Genomic DNA, 14,053 nt, shown 5'->3' on the forward strand with positions numbered 1-14,053 from the left:
TTGTTCTAGAGAAATTCTTTTTTACTGGGCATCATAATTTACATAAATAAATTAAAGAATATTAGATTAAATTATTATTATTAAATAATTTTTTTTTTTTAATTTGTACACTAAATTTTAAGCACATTAGAGCATAATTTTCCTTTTTGTATTTTATTTTTTATGCACTACCTGTGTATGAAAGAATGTTTTATCCTAGAAATGGAACTTTCAGGACAATAGTTTCATTATAGTAAAATATAATATCTATATATTTTCCCTATATTCATATACAGTATTTCTACAATTTTTTTTTTTTTTTTTTTTTTGTAACAAAAGAAAGTGATGGATAGTGAGCCAAAGGTGAGCGAGAAAATAAATTAATGGTCCACTTCATTTTTACCTCAACTTTTCATTCTAATTTCATTTATCGCCGGCCGACTCATTATATAGATTTTTCTCATAATTATTTTATTGTTACTTGTAGAGTTTAAAATAATAAAAAAAATTTCCAATTAATTATTTATCACATAATAGTCATAATTTCTGACATAAATAATTTCACAAAAAAAAATGATATTAACAAACATTTTCCTTTCCACTTTATAAATATTATTGTATAAAGGACTTTTTTTCTCAAAAAAAAAAAAAAATCTTTGACGATAAATGTGAAAGAAGAAAAAATTCAATGCGGAAATGAATTTTATTTCCAGTTATTGAGGGAAAAAATATTTCTGTATTGAATAATCCACTTTAAATCGTTTTTATAAACAGTTTGAATATGTAAAACGAAAAATAGAAATAAAAAGAGAAAGAGAAGGAAATTATATTTAGAATCTCGATAAATAAAAAATAAAAAAATCTCAATTTAATTTTATAATTTCAGTTTTTTTTATAGATACCCATTTTTTTAGACAAAAGTTTTTTAATTAAACATTTTTTTTAGACAAAAAGTTTGTTTTTAATAAAATATAAAATAGAGAAAAAAATAGAATTGTAAAAAATTTGTACAGATCATTATAAAGTTCTCTTTTCACCAATATTTATTATCGGTGAAATTATTCTTATTCTTCTTCTTCTTCTTATTATTATAATTTACAATTAAAAATATTCTCTGCAATTAATTATAGAGAAAAAAAATTAGGTAACGAAAAAAAATCATCTTATTTTCTCAATCTTTGTCATTATTATATTAACTCTCTCCTACAGCTGTGTATCTCGAAGATGTTCTATAAAGAAATTACGAGCGACTTTGGATTTATGTCACAGATAAACGGAACTTGTGAACTTAAAACATTTTATGTTGGGTACATTGAATCTATTACTATATGACTTAAAAGGATAGAAAATAAATTAAATAAATGTCACTCGTTTTTTAAAAAAAAATACTAATATTTTTCAAACTAACGTGCAAATAAAAAAAAAGGAATCCAGGAAATTTTTTTTTCAAAAAAGAAAGAAAAAACTAATAATATTTTTCAAACAAAAAAATATAAATTTAGTTAAAAATATTTCTCTCTCAAAAAAAAAAAAAAAGAAATAAAAAATACTAATATAATTTTTTTCAAACAAAAAAATAGAAATTCAGAAAAATATTTCTCTCTCAAAAAAAATAAAGAAAAAATACTAATAATATTTTTCAAACTAAAGAAAAGAAATTCTGCAAAAATTTTTTTTCAAAAAAAAATAAAAAAAATATTGACAGTATTTTTCAAACTGAAGTGCAAATAAAAAAAAAGAAATTCGAAAAAATTCAAATTATGATTGTCTCAGACATAATGAAAATTTCCAAAGGAAAACAAATTGCTTCATAACAGCTGCAAATTCAATTAAATTCCATGCGTTTGACAAAAAAAAAAAGAAAAATCTTTTGCTTCTCGGGAAATTAAAATTGTGTTTCTGTATAATAAATTGTACATTATTTTTACAAGAAGCTTAAGCTCCAGAAGGACAATGTGATTAAGAACAATCGTACATTAAATCTGATTTTAGTCGAGTCATTCAGGGGGAAAAAGGAACTCTTGCATTTTTTTTACTTCTCAATTAACTTGTAGAGTATTTTTTTTATTATTATTAGTATTTTTGTTTATTTATTTTCTTTTTGTTTTTTTATTATTCTTTTATTTTTATTATTCTTATCAGCAAACTATTATAGTTATTGTTATTCAGTTCACAATTAACTATTATTGTTGATTATTTTCAAACATTTTAATAAAATTCTTTACAAAAATTCAATTATTTTCATAAATAATAAAATTCTTTGCAGGAATTTAATTAATTTCATAAATAATAAAATTCTTCGCCGGAATTAAATTATTTTCAATAGAATTTTAATTCAATTCTTCGAAAGAATTTAATTTTCAAACAATCTAAAATTTTTCGCAACAATTCAATTATTTTTAAAAATTTTAATAAAACTTTCCCCCCAAGAATTCAATTATTTCCTTAAAAAATATAAAACTCTTCGAAAATATACAATTATTCTCAAAATAAATAATGTAATACAATTTTTCACAAGAATTCAATTAATTTCATAAATAATAAAATTCTTTTTAAGAATTGATTCATTTTCAAATAAATTAAAAAAATTCTTCGCTGGAATTCAATTATTTTCAAAAAAATTAATAAAATTCTTCGCAAGAATTCAATTATTTTTATAAATAATAACATTTTTTACCGAAATTCCATTATAATTAAAAAAAAAACTTAATAATATTCTTTACAAGAATTCAATTACTTTCATAAATAATAAAATTTTTCTCAAGAATTCAATTAATTTCAAAAATAATAAAATTATTCGCTGGAATTACATTATTTTCAATTAGAATTTTAATTTAAATTTTCGAAAGAATTGAATTTTCAATAATTTAACAAAATTTCTTCAAAACAATTCAACTATTTCTAAAAATTTTAATAAAACTTTTCCCATGAATTCAATTATTTTTAAAAATAATAAATTTTTTTACCGAAATTCCATTATATTTAAAAAAAACTTAATAATATTTTTTTACAAGAATTCAATTACTTTCATAAATAATAAAATTTTTCTCCAGAATTCAATTAATTTCAAAAAAAATAAAATTCTTTTCAAGAATTGAATTATTTTCAAATAATTTAATAAAATATCTTAAATAAATAAATAAAATTCTTCGCTGGAATTCAATTATTTTCAAAAAAGAATTAATAAAATTCTTCGCAAGAATTCAACTATTTTTTAAAATTTTAATAAAATTCTAGAACAACTCAATTATTTCCATAAAATTTTCATAAAATTTAATAATCAAAATTTTAATCTAAATTGTTTAAAAACACGATTATATTTTAAAAACTTGAAAGAAATTATTTTCAAAATTTCTAATTAAAATTTTTAAAAAACTCCATTATTTTCAAAAAAATTCAAAGACATTATTGAACCGAAAAGAATTCAATTTTTTATCATAGTAATTGTAACAAAATTCTGAGAATAATTTAATTATTTTGATATATTCGAAAAATTTGAATAGAATTCAATAATCCAGTGATTAATTCAAATTATTAAGAAACACGTTTATTTTACAAACTTGAAAGAAATCCTTGATAAGTTTCAATTACTTTCAAAATTTTCAATTATAATTATTATAGAAACTTCATAATAAAAAAAATTTTTGAAAGAATTTCTATAAAAGAATTTAATTAGGATTTTGGAAAATTTTAATAAAATTCTTCGCAAGAATACAATTATTTTTGCATAAATAATACAAATCTTCGAAAGAATTCAATTATTTTCAAATCTTTTGATAAAATTCTTTGCATGAATTCAATGATTTTCAATATATTAATTTAAAAAGAAAAATTATTATTAATAAAGTTGGGAAACAAAAAAAGCAAACAACAACTGACTACAAATTGCGAAAATATTACTGGAATACAACGATTATTAATAATGTATTATTATTATTATTTTAAAATAATTATTATTTGAATAGAATTTATTTCTAGATTTTGCAATTATTTTACAAATTTTGCTACAGATCTTATTAATTATTATTATTTTTACTATTTTTATTTATTTTATATTTTTTTGTTTATTATTATTATATTAATTATTATTTCATTATCCACGCAGCTGCGTTCGTAATATCCGGAAGGTCTACATCGAGTGCGAAAAAAAATTGCGACCCAAATAAATAAGCTGATTAAAATAATTATATAATTAAAAGACATTGGGGTCTTTGGGGGATTCCTTTAACATAAATACTCATTATTTATATACATATACAATATATAGGATAATGTGATGCTGAATAATCAATTGAGATGAGAAAGTGCTGATTAAATTCGACAATAAATGAGTCGAGACGGAAGAATCGATAAAAACCTTTTTATTTATTCTCTCGAATAGTGACATTTTTTTTTAAAGAAAAGAGGAGGGAGAGTTGCTGCACTGGTAGATCTAAGCAATGACATAAAAGATTTATCTATGATCGTTATTTTGAAATTGCACCTGTTCAACAACCCTTCAATTTCAATAGTCGTTACATTGGACTCAACGGAATAAATCATCTCACTTTAAGGTTGTCAGTAACATGGTTTCAAATAAATGTGGTGAACGGTATAATTTTATCGACATTCACTGACCGAACAAATAAGAATCATTTAATAATTTTCCTTAATATTGTAATAACCTGAGACGTTGATTTTTTAAAAACTGGATAGAAAACTTTCAGTGTCATCAAGAGTGAAATATTGAAATTTACTTTTGACATTTTCTTTTTACTTAGTTAAAAATTTAATAACTTAGTCTCCAGAGTTTTTATACAGAAACTGAAAATATACTTTTTAAAATTTGGTTTAAAAAATTTATGCAAATTTATACAAATTATACAATTTACCACAAAAATGAGTTTTTTTTTATTAATTATTTTTATACAGGGCTTGAACCAGTGAAAGTATTTAAAAATACGGATTTTGCGTACCAAAAATGAAAAATTACGGACTATTTACGAATCAATTACTGACAAAAATATAGCCAGTCCGAATCAAATATGAAAACATTTTACTTAAAACTAATAATTAAATTTTTCATAACTATAAAACAAGAAAAAATCGATGACTCGGAGTGATCGATTTCTTCATGTTTTATTATAATTAAAGATGACCGAGTGATAAAATCATTTACAATTCAATTATTATTTCCAAGAATATTAAACTAAAATTTTTCTTTAAATCGATTATTTTTAATAATTTTCGAAAAAGTTCTTTGACAATTTTCTAATACATTTGTTCACAGTATTTAATTTTTCGAAAACTTTTTCAAAAAAATTAATTTCAAAATTCAATTATTTCTCAAAATTCACGCTTTAATGCTTTTAATATTCAATTATTAGCTGAAATTTAAACTAAAATTAATTTTTAAATCAATTTTTATTAGACAATTCTACTAGAATTCAATTATTCAAATAAAAAAAAAATAATTTATTGAATAATAATTGAATGTTTCTTAAAATTCAATTATGGAAAAGAATTATATCAACAAATTTTTAAATAATTGAATTCTATCGACGAGTTTTAATAAAATTTTTAAGAATAATGACATTTTTCGAGAACTTTAATTAAAATTGTATTAAAAATAATTGAAATTCTGTGATGTGTTTTATTATTTTTAAAAATAATTGAATCATTAAGAAGAATTTCATTATTTTTTAACAATATTTAATTTATGCGAAGAATATTATTACTCTTGAAAATAATTGAATTTCTGCAATAATTTGTAACTTTTCCAAAATTAAATTTTTTTTCGTGTTTAACTAAAATTCTTCTATAAATCCATTATTTTTAATACCTATATTTTTAGAAAAAGATCATTGAGAATTTTCAAATTCATTTGTTTACAATTCAATTTTACAAAATTTCAATTATTCGTAAATTCTTCAATTAAATATAATATTAGAAAATAAAAACTTCAAAAACAATCCGCAATTAAACTTTCTCAAAAAAAAAATTAATTCTACAGAATTGTTAGTTAGAAATATGAAAATATATTCAATTTTTCAAAGATTTTAATCTGAAACCTTTTCAAAATTTAATTATTTCTAAAAAATCAAGCTCCAATGCTTTTAATATGCAATTCTAATCTAAAATTTTTAATTGAAATCTATTTTTAAATCAATTTTTATGAGAAAATTCTACTAGTATTTAATTGTTTAAATACAAAAAAAAACAATTTATTGAATAATTGCATGTTTCTTAAAATTGAATTCTCATAAAGAATTTTATTAATAAATTTTTAAGAATAATTACATTTTTCGAGGAATTCGATTAAAATTGTATTAAAAATAATTAAAATTCTGCAATGAGTTTTATTATAATTATGAAAATAATTGAATTTGCCTAAAAAGAATTTTATTATTTACGAAAATAATCGAATCTCTGTAAAAAATTTTATTATTTATGAAAATAATTGAAGTTAAATTAAAAATTAAAGTAAATTATAAATAGAAATTAAATTAAAAATGAAATAAAAGAAACATTTAGTTTAATAAAATTTGGATAAAACGCACAATATACTTTGGTGTGAAACAGAAAACATTTTTATTTATTTATTATATTATATTATTTTATTATTTTATTATATTACTGAATAGAATTACTCATAACGTCACAATGAATGTTGATTCAAGTTGACAATATGTACATGTAATATGCTTAATTATAAATCATATTAATTTTAAACAATCACAATCAAGATTATTTGCTAAATTACGATATTTCAATTAGCAATTAACAAAATATTTGGGTTTACTATACAAATGTCAATTTTACAAATTACTACAAATCATTGTAGTTATTAATTAAAAAAAAATATTTTTTATGCATTTTGTTGATAGCCGTCAAATAATATTTCGATAGAAAATTTTTTTATCACACGGGGAGATAATAAATATATTAAATATTTTGTAAAAAGGAAAAAATTCGACAAAGAGAAATTTATATATAAAAAATACTAAAATTTTAAAAAACTTATATAAATTTTAGTATAGTTATAATAAAAATTTAATTAATATTCTTTATATTTGATATAACTATACTTAATTTCACATAAGTTTTCTTAAAGTTCAGTATTTTTTATAAGAAAAATTCGCTTTGTCGCATTTTTTCCCCCATTTTGTAAAATACTTTTATAAGGTTTAATTAGTTTAATATTTACGAGCAACAAACTTTATTAACTTTTTAGGCTAACTTTTTAGGTTGAAATTAGCAATTTTGAAAATAATAGAATTTAAATATTTGTAATTCAAATTTTTGTTGAAAACCCTAAAAAAATCTAATTTTTGAAAAATTACAAATAATTGCAGAAATTCAATTATTTTTAGGAGTGAAAAAATTCTTCTCATAAAATTCAATTATCTTTCAAATTTAAAAAAAATTCTTGTTAAAATCCCAATCTTTATAAATAACAAAATTCTTTCCAAAAAAAAATCAATTTCAAATTCCCAAAAATAGTACGCAAACATTTATTTATTTTCATAAATAATAAATAATAATATTAAATTTGTATAATTTATTTATTTAGATTAGACAATATTTCAGATTAAGCGCGTAGTTTTACAAAAAAAGAGAATATAATAGGAGAATTTTATAATAAAATAAAATAAAAAATAAAAAATTAAATGTTTGATTTGTACTAAAATTGTTTATTTTAGTTGTGGTTTTCAGTTAATATTCTACAGTACTGTACATAATATCAAAATTGATAGGACAGTTAAACTATCAGACTGTCATGTCGTGGTATTCAAACTAGTGCACAATTTGAACTCAAGATTATAATTAATGCACAGAGCAGAAATGCTTACTCTATTCAAAATATTTATGATGCCATTCTAATGTTTTGTTGAAATTTGAAAATATTGACAAATACTTAACGTAACGTAGTTAATAAAGTTGAATAGCTTTACTTATTACTGGAAAATAATTTTTTGCTCTTTTTCTTTGCAGTATGTACTATTTTCTTAGATTAATAATAATAATTTCAGTAGTTTTTAATAATCAAAACTTTTATGGTAGAATTTTCGATTTTTGAAATTTACTTCTATGTCAAATTTATTTATCCGGAAATAGTAAAAAAAACTAAAAAAAAATAGTAAAAGTTTTTATTTACAAATATATTTATAATAAATAAGTTTAATAAATTTATAAATTTCCTATTACTATACTGAAACAAATTTTATTTCCTTTAAGCTTCAAATAACCTGTTACGTGATTGTAAATTTTGTTCTCAATTTTACAAATCGCAAAATGAAATAAATTTACAGATTTAAAGTGTAATTATTGTAAAATATTTCAAAATTATGATATTATCATCTCTGTATAATTTATAATTTAATATCATTATTAGCAAAAATTTATTGTTCCGTAAATATGTAATTATTGAATTTGCAGATGTAAAATTGAAATTATGTTGACTCTGAAAGTTGCGATTAAATTATGACGACGCGACATATCATATTTGTTAGACAAGTATTTTGGGGGAAAAATGGTGTGGAAAGTATTTAAAATAGGGTCTCAGGGTTAAATTCTTCACGACTGATAAAAATTGAGTGACAAGGGTCTCAAAAATTTTGTTAAAAAAAAGTTCTCTTTTTCTAAACAAAAATATGAGAAATTCCTGTCTGAGTTTTTTGATATTCAAAAATGTTTATTAAAATCGTTTCTCGAAGAAGTTTATAATAAAAAATTTATTGTTTCTTCTTCTATATAAAACATTTTTACATAAAAAATTGTAAAGAAGAGGAAAATTTATAATTTATAATTTATAAATAAATAAATAAATAAATGTATTTAAATATATAAAAATATAAATACTTATATTTATAGATTTATAATTTTTTTTAAATACTTTTATTCTCCATACTTTTTTTTCTTGAAAAAGCATTTTCTTTTACTTAATTTGAAAAATTTTTGATTTTCAAACGATTTTTAAAAAATTACTTCTTTGTAAGAATAAAGGTTAAAAAATCGTAAAAGTTTAAATGACAAACATTAAAAATGTTTAATTAAAATTAAAAAAAATTATTGAAAAAAAAGTAATTTCTCCTTATAAAAATAATTTATTTTCCTTGTAAAAATAATTTCTTCTCTTGTAAAAAAAAATTTTATGGATAAAGTGAAAGAAATTAATAAAATTGAAACTTTTTCCTAATTTTCTTCAAAACTGTTTTTTCTAAAAAATCTTTTTCTTGTATGGAAGAAAAATGACGAAAAGTCACTTAAATGACATATGGAAAACTCAAAATAGTTTATCAGAAAAAATATCTTCTCCTATAAAAAGAAAACTATTTATGCGAACAGTAAAATAAAAGAAAACAAAATTAAAGAATTCCAAACATTTTTACAATTTTTTTTTCAATACTTCAATTTATTTTTTCAATTTTTTTCTAAAAACAATTTTCTTGTATGAAAGAAAAATGTTTGAAAAATCATAAAAAAGTTTAAATTACCTATTGGAAAACTGGAAAATGTTTATGAAAATATTTTTTCAAAAATGTTTATTAGAAAAAAAATAATATCTTCTCCTATAAAAAAAAAAATTTTTTTATAGCTAAAGCAAAAGTAAAGAAAAGTAAGAAAATCAAAACTCTGTTATACTTTTATTTACATTTTTCTGAAAAATCATAAAACTTGAAATTAGTTATTTAAAACTAAAAGTTCTTGAAACAAATTTTCTTTTAATAAAATTGAAAAATGAATTAAAAACTTTTATGAGTTATAATATTGCCTTTAGATATATATGTAATTCTTAAAAAACTTTTCTTTCAAGACTTTTTTTTCGCGTTAAATGAAGAAAACCAATGTTCAAAGGTATAAAATTTGTATGCCTGTTTATATATTTTATTGAATATATATATATATATATTATAAAAAAAAGGAAAATTATTTTACGGGGGGAATATAAAAAAAAGTTTATGTCAATAAAGTTAGCAAGTTTATCTTCTGAAATTTTATTATTCTCCAATAAACTTATTAAAATTTACATATATTATATATCTATATATATTCTTTGAAATATGTATTCATTTTGAATATAAAAGAGTTTTTCTTCATAAAAGCAATTAAGTAGACGCAAAAGAATTTTTGTAATTATATTTATATTAAATAGAAAAAAAAAATTTTTCTAGAGGAAAAAAATTTACATATTTTCTCTCTCTATATATATAATGTGACTTGGTATACTACTGGTGTTAATAAAATAGAGAAAAAACCCCTTGAAATTCTGAAAACAGACTTGCCTGATAGTTTAACGTCTCACGCGCATTCCAAGGGAGCTTTACATATATAGGAAAAAGCCCGCAAGCTCCATTCAGTTTGCGATGAGCCGCAGCCGTTGATACTTCGTCTTTTTTTTTGGAAACTTTTTAGAAAATAGTTATACTAACTTTTTTTTATATATTAGAAAAACAAATTTTTTTAATTTCCCTTTTTTGTCGAATTTATTTAAAAAAAAAAAAAAATTAAAAAGAGTATTAAATTCAATAATAAATATGAATTGAATGTTTTCGAAAAATTTGCAATAAATGATTTTAAGAAAAATTGAAAGAAAAATTAAAATAAAAATTAAATGGTTTAAAAATTAATGGTTTGAAAAGTTTTTCATTTTTTTACAAATATGTCTTTGGCTATTTTAAATATTTGTTTTGTGCGTGAAGAAATTTTTTCTAGTGAAAATGTGTTTTTTCAAAAATTAAGACAATCACGTGAGTGGATTTGTATTACAAAAGTGAAATTAACGGATTTAGAGGAAAGTACTTGCAGAGCTTAGGAAAAGAAAAATGTAAAATTTATTTCGTTTTTTGAAAAAAGAGGATATGCAGGAAATTGTCACTGGAAGAACCAGGTAAAGAGGAATTAGAAATAAATTTAACAAATTCACTCGGAACAATAAAAGTAATAGGAAATTTTTTTTCAAAGAAAAATATTATAATTCATAATTATTTTTTACTTAAAGAGTCTAAATGTAGGATTTTTATTAAAAAATAATTCTAAGAAAAAGTTTTCAACAAAAAAAAAAAAAAAAAATGTTAATCTTAAACATCCGAGATTTTTGATAAAACAAATATTAATTTTTTTTGGGTAAAAATATTTAATAATCAACAAGGAAAATCTTTAAATAATAATTAAATTAAATCAAAGTTAATAATAATATTGCAATAATAATTAATAAATAAATTTCAACAAATATTACATTTTTAATTAATTTTAATGAATTATCAGTAAATCTTTGAATTTTCATACTGAATTCATTTTCACTGGAAATAAAAATAATAAAAATAATAAAAATAATAGTAATAACAGTAAATATAATATAATATAATAAAATAAAATAAAATAAAATAAAATAAAATAAATAAATATTTACTGTTTTTTAAAATATTTTTGTAAAAAATAATAATAAAAATGATCTTAATAATAATAATAATAACAATAAATTTATAATAATTAAACATTAAACTTTATGACATATTTTGATGTTTTAATTGATCCTTAATATATATTTTTTATTAATAAAGTTTATGTTTTAATAAATAAATAATAATGACAATTTTAATAATAATAATAATAATAAAAATAATAAAAGTAATAATAATATTAATAATAATAATAATAATTTTCATATTTTTTATTAAATATATATAAATGAAGAATAATAATTTAGAATTAATTTTTATAATTAAAAAAACACTTTACAGATTCATTTAGTAATAAATTTTTGGAAAAAGTGAAAATACAAATTAAATATATTAAAATATGTAAATTTTCGTGATTGTAAATTATGGGTTAGTTTTCCTTAAGAAAAAGAGGGTAGGAAGAGGGGGAAGGGGGAAAATAAATTAGATGATTATTATTTGAATAAGTAATATAATGCGTGCCTTCTAAATTTTGAATGCGGAGAAAACTATATATATTATAATTGCTAATAGAAGGAAATTAATTTTCTTGCAAAACAAAAGGCAAACCCGTATATATTATATAAAGATTGATTATTGTTAATCGAGATAAAATTTTTCTCTTTCTCCTGTTGAAAATTATTTATCGTTTCCTACTTATATATATATAGTATAAGGGTTGTTTAGCTCTGATATACTGCAGATAATTTTTACTATATCCCAATAACTTTGTATAGATGAGAGAGAAAGAGAGTATAAAGAAAAAACGTTTAACAAAGTCATTAATATAACATAATAATGATTTACCGTTCGCAGATGAAAAAAGGTTTATCTCAAGCTTTTCTCTTTAAAAAAAAAAAAGAAGAGGAAAATAATATTTATAACATAAATGTTTTATACGTCAAATTCGTTTTTTAATATCTTTTTCTATAGAGCTTCTTTTTACATTGTGCTTTTAAATCTTTAATTTCGTTTAATTCAAAAAATATAAATAATTTGTATACTTAATAAATAAAAATTAAAATTAAAATTAAATAATATTTACAGTACAAAATAAAGTATTTTTAAATAATATATTTATACAAAAGTGCAGAATTTTCGTAATCTTTCTTTAAATTCCACTGTTTAATATTTAAATAATTCTTAACAGTTTGCGCTTTTTAATCAAATAACTACATTTTATTCACAAAATAAATTATCATGTTCAATAACGAATAAAAATAAAATATTTTAATATAAATAATATATTTATAAAAATTTGCAGAATTTTATCCAAAATAGTCTCTCTTTAAATTCTAGTGTTTAATATTTAAATAATTCTTTTGAGAAGATAATAAAGTCTTTCAGCCCAAAGAAAAGAAAACAGAAAAATTTGCTGAATTTTGTGTATATGTAAAAACTATAAATAAAATGTGTCGAATGGTTTATGTTAATAATTATAATTTAATTTCAAGAAATATGAATATAGTAATATTTACAACTTTTGTATATTCAAATATATAAATTATAAAAATAAAATTAGTTCATTTTTATTATAATATGCGCGCACGGAAACGTGGAATTTTATAAAGTTGAATGCGCGGATAAAAAGGGGGTTGTAAACAAAGAGAATTATATAACAAAAAAATGCCGTTTCATTCTCCGGAAACAAATGAAAAAAAAAGCGTGAGAAAAGAAATTAAAAAGTTTAAAAAAATAAAATGAAAATAACGAAACTAATCCAATGTGAAAAAACCTTTGAGCAAACAGTCGAAAGATAATTATTTTCTCAAAGTTAAAAGTTCATTGAGTTACAATTATTGTGTGTATGAATTGTTATACTGGAAATGGAAATCAAACTCATTTTTGTACTCTTCTTCTTTTTATGAACCTATTTATTTATTTATTTCGAAATAAAGAAGAAAAATAATTTTTTTTAAATATTATTTTTTTTAATTATTTTATAAGAAAAAAGCTTTTCCTTACAAAATTAACTATAATAATCTTCGTATTTCATTCTTTCATTCTGTCTGTCCACACTTTAAAGTTAGTTTTTGTGTATGCTTATGTTTTTTTGTTTTTTCTTTTTCTTTAAAAAATATTGTTTGACAGATCAAAAAAATAAAGGTACTTTTTCATGATTTATAATAAAACAATATTTTGAAATTAGAAGATTAAAAAAAATTGTGATTAACAAATCAATTTTTATTATTATATTATGCTTTTTTTCTATAACTAATTTCGTTTGACTAATATAAATTATGCAAATTTTTCTCTATTTTATTTATTAAAAAATATGAGAAAATTGTTGATTGTTAAAAAATTATTATTTAGAAAAAGAAAATAAAAATCCATTTTATGCATAATTTATATTTCTCAATAACAATATTGTTCAGAAATTCATTCTTTTCTTTTGGAAAAGAAACATTACATATTCTATTCTATTTATCAATTGCAAATTTTAATTGAAAATGAAATTGAAACTTTTTAAATTTTTAGAAAATAAAGGAGAAAATTTTACTCAAAAAAATAATAAGAATATTATTACAGTAATTTTTTCAAAATTATTTTCATCATTTCAAATCAATTTAAAATCAATTTAATTTAATTTTCTAGAATTTTTAATTATTTTTTATGAAAATAATTGAATTCCTTAAAAAAAAATGAATTATTTA

General features: G+C 19.4%; 1 protein-coding gene across 2 annotated transcripts in view; it reads left to right on the forward strand.

The window, feature by feature from the left end:
• Positions 1-14,053, forward strand: part of LOC122511377 (RYamide receptor) — a 199,893-nt gene that overhangs the window by 115,520 nt on the left and 70,320 nt on the right. The window contains exon 1 of one of the 2 annotated variants that reach the window (XM_043626568.1): positions 10,612-10,849. The exons of the other annotated variant lie outside the window; for it this stretch is intronic. The gene's annotated coding sequence lies outside the window, so the exon portion shown is untranslated. Of the gene's footprint in view, positions 1-10,611; positions 10,850-14,053 lie in introns of those variants that run through there. 2 annotated transcript variants of the gene reach the window in all.

This window comes from Leptopilina heterotoma, unplaced genomic scaffold (assembly GCF_015476425.1).
Source record: "Leptopilina heterotoma isolate Lh14 unplaced genomic scaffold, ASM1547642v1 Lhet_81, whole genome shotgun sequence".
Classification (NCBI taxonomy): Eukaryota; Metazoa; Arthropoda; class Insecta; order Hymenoptera; family Figitidae; genus Leptopilina; species Leptopilina heterotoma.